This window comes from Triticum dicoccoides, chromosome 5B, assembly GCF_002162155.2.
Source record: "Triticum dicoccoides isolate Atlit2015 ecotype Zavitan chromosome 5B, WEW_v2.0, whole genome shotgun sequence".
Lineage (NCBI taxonomy): Eukaryota > Viridiplantae > Streptophyta > Magnoliopsida > Poales > Poaceae > Triticum > Triticum dicoccoides.
In genome coordinates this window covers 693,962,507-693,966,350 of record NC_041389.1, presented here as the reverse complement: position 1 = coordinate 693,966,350, position 3,844 = coordinate 693,962,507, and the positions used below count along the sequence as shown (strand labels likewise).

The 3,844-nt window shown below is 42.3% G+C and overlaps 1 protein-coding gene across 1 annotated transcript in view; it reads left to right on the top strand.

Moving 5' to 3' along the window:
• The window catches only part of LOC119310559 (dihydroanticapsin 7-dehydrogenase-like), a 5,649-nt gene extending 4,141 nt beyond the window's left edge, over window positions 1–1,508 (top strand). The window contains exon 11 of the mRNA XM_037586267.1: window positions 59–1,508. The gene's annotated coding sequence lies outside the window, so the exon portion shown is untranslated. The remainder of the gene's footprint in view (window positions 1–58) is intronic.
• Window positions 1,509–3,844: the final 2,336 nt, after the last annotated feature.

Here is a 3,844-nt window from a genome sequence, read left to right as displayed (position 1 = left end):
GAAGGGATCTAGCTAGGTTTGCAATGGCATGTGTACTAACGAATCATTTTAGTCTCAGGTTTTCCCTGCAAAACTGAAGTTCATGTCTCATGTTTGGATTAATCACGGTGTAGTCTGATGGTAATTTGTCTACTTAGTGCAGTTTATGTATTCTTCCACAACTTCATTTAATGCTTTCAGAGTTAAAGTTTTGGGGATAGTTTGGATGTTATACCCAAGGCATTATAATTGCTCTATATTATTCTTAATTTCATATATCATCACCTTAGACTACTCGAACTGTCGGCCATGCTTTGTGATCATGTGCGACGAGCATATTGTTCGGTGCTGCTATTTTCCATTCGCTGCTGGGTTGCTTCTACTCTCCACCAATCTGTCAAGTAGCAAAGAGTAGGTTTGACCTCAATTTCGATGCAGACATGGATTGGGATGTGATGCATGTACTTGCTAATTAAGGGATTTGGATCTTGCCCTCAATTAGAGTTCCCAATCTCAACGAAGTGGGGTTTACGAATTTTATTATTTTTTAGCTTGAATGGACTGTAGCTTCGCTTAATTGACTGACAGTTGTATTTGACTGCATAACTGGATTAATTGATTTCATGGCAGATGCCGGTTTTGACCTTGGTTGATCATGCTTTGTTCCTTGTTTGGCCTGCAACATATTTTCTATGCATTCGCAGAAATGGTAACTGAATAATTACTTCATACTGCAGAACATCTTGCTTAATACCTGAGTCCCCGGCCCTTGTTGCTACAGGTTTATCTTGGACATGATTCTCAAAGAAGATACAGATGTGCATGCTTCATATCTTCTACACGCTTATGCAAAGCAGGATTTTATTCATATTTTGATGAGCTTAATTTCTTATGCTAATGTTTGCTTCCGCCTGAAGGATACATATGGTATGTTTTGTGAGCGGTGGGTATGGATGAGGTGAGTGCGTCTGTTAGTGCATCATTTTTGTTGGATACTTTAATCTGTTAAGGTTGGTATATATTGAGTGTTGATGATGACATGTTTATTTTGATTGGCGTGGTTGCCTCAAAGTAATGCCCTGCTACTCCTTGGGGGGCGTGAGTGAAGATTTATGCCTTAAGCATAGGAATGAGGGAGTAGGTATCCAACAGAATAGGCGATGATGCTAGGAGAAAAAGAAGACTTTGATCTGGTTCTTCAAAGAGGTACATCAAGGAACAAGTACATGGTGCTACTCGATGGTCAGCCAGATTCTGACTATTATTTTGGGATGCCAAAGAGATAGCACATGATGTTCGACCGCTGGGGAATTGAAGTATAGTGCTTACCAATATACTGGCATGTATTTTTTTCTAAAGGATATAGTGGTTTCCTTTAGTTGAAATACATAAAATTTTCACCCCCAATGATTCAACAAGAGTTGTTCATTAAAAGTGTGTGGTCTCTTTCTTCATCAAGAATTGAAATATCTGTGCTATTATAACTCCATGGAGAGCAATAATATAATTTTCACAAGGGGTGACCTTTATTGGCTAATTGTATAGCTTATGATCTTATGGAGTTTAGGTTTGTAAATCCATGTATTTTTTAGATGAAGAAACAAAGAAGGAGATGACTATATCAAGGATCACATATGGTTAAATGTAGAAACAATGAACACGGTGGCATATCAGTTGCAACATGGTGAAAATTTTAGGATAGAAGGATAAACGAATTGCCCGGCCTGTTCAAGAGTTAATAAAAAAATGAACAGAGTGGCACAAGAATACTTTGCGGTAATGCATGCTATTCGATTGTATGTTACAACATGGCAATGACTCAGGATATATCGGATCTGCCTTTATGACGGTGGTGGATCAGCACGAACACAAGGGGTGGGGATCAGGGCAGAGAGTAGGCGGTTGGCTGGGGACTCCTTGGTGGTCCGTGGGGGATATACAATGTGAAGGTGGGAGGGCGCCATGGCGAGGTGAGGTGGGCATCATCTGATTTTAAAGAAGAGGGCTCTAGCGAGAAATGTCTCGCTACAGCAGGAAACCGAGCGGGAAGGGATGGGTTCAACAGAAAAAGGGAATGGTGCGTCGTGGGTTGAGTTTTTTGTGTTAGGACCGTGTATTGGAGATAAAATGACGGATAGTCCGGAGAAGCACATTTCTCCTCCACATATGGTCTGGATTTGAAGAAGTACATATTGTCCAGATGGTTGAATATTGGGGTGCATGCAGGGTGCCCGTTTGATGTTCGAACACGCCCAAATATACGAGGAAGAAATGAACTTCGACCTTTGAGATGGTCTTAATCATCTGTTCGATTCATTTATATAAATCGCACTATATGTATGCATTGTCAAATTGCCTTTTATTAACAGTTTACAATGTAAGTGAAGTGGACTTAAATTATTACTTGATTATACCTGTGCTATCTTTTTTTTATATGCATTATGTTTACATAATTCCAGCAAAATATTTCAAGAGCCCGTGGCAACGCACGGGCATTATACTAGTGGGCTACAGTTTTCGTCTGTAACCGGGCCTGAAGATAGAAGGCCCAGGTCCAGTCCAACGTGCGTAGAGCGATTTGCTCGCCGCGGCGCTAACCCTATCCCCGAGCTGCTCCTCTGTTCGTCCACGCCGCGCCGCCTCCGTCCTCCGTCCCAGGCTCCCGGCGGCGAGCTTCCGCTACTGGTCTGCTTCGGCGTAGTTGTCCTCCACTCCCCCGTACACTTCCTCGCAGCGCCACACGGTTGGTCTCCTTTTTTTTCTCAATGTCGCCTCCTACAGCGTTCTTCCATGGCGGGCCGATGTCCAATAGTAGTCTCGCTGCACCGCTCTCTCGGTGTCCATAGTCGTCTCTCGTGCGACTTTACTCCTTCCTTGTTCGTGCGACTTCAATCAGATCGCCAACAGCGGATTCATGGCGATCCCTCTCTCGGCGGGAGTGTGGCGACATGAGAATGTGGGCATGATGAGGCAGTGGAGTCTTCTCGGTTGAGTTGAGCTGAGGTGAGGCAAATAGCCAAAGATGATGCTGGGCTTGAGGCGGCGACGGCAGCCGTAGCTCATGCGCGAGGAGCTCCTCTCCATCACCCATGTTGTTTTCTTTGTTGCAGGCCTCTAAAAATATTTCAACCTCCATCTTGCGCAAATCAGTCCATGTCAAATTGGTATCCTCCTAAGATCCCGTCTAAGTAGGTGTCTTGTTGAGGAAGGACGGCAATGTGATCAACTGCGGCCTCTGGTTCAGACTGGTTCAGACTACAGGAAACGCTAGGCAAAAATTAGCATCACTTAAGTAGTTATGCTCCGAGCCCTTCTTATATGAGAGTCCACCCTGTGCTCTCTAATTACCTCTTAGGACTTAGGAGAGTAATATTATTACTACATGCCAAGTGTTTTTGTTATAGAAAAGTTGTTGACATTTACACCTAAAATAGGTTCTGAACTGATCCAGGTACAGATGCATGTAATTACCAACCAATAACACTTATTTACAGTAATTTCTAACAGGAATGAGAATATTTGGTTTGCTAAAACTTGTGTATTTTTATTTTAAACATGGGATATGCAATGCATATAATGAAGACTGTATTGTTTTTCTTCCACCTCGACATGAAGGCTGGGCAACTGAGGAGGTCTGTTAGTGAGCTGGAATTTATCCATATATAGTAGGGGGAAATTGATGAAAAAGTTCGTAAAAGAATGTGTTAGGCAAGTAGGATGGCAAATAGATTTTTTTAACATCCGTCTATAATGAATATTTCTATATGAGACTTTTCTTTAAGTGGCAATGCCACGATTTATTTAGCTGATCTTGCAAATATTCATACACCATACACCAGAATAATATACCTTTGATGCATGCTCT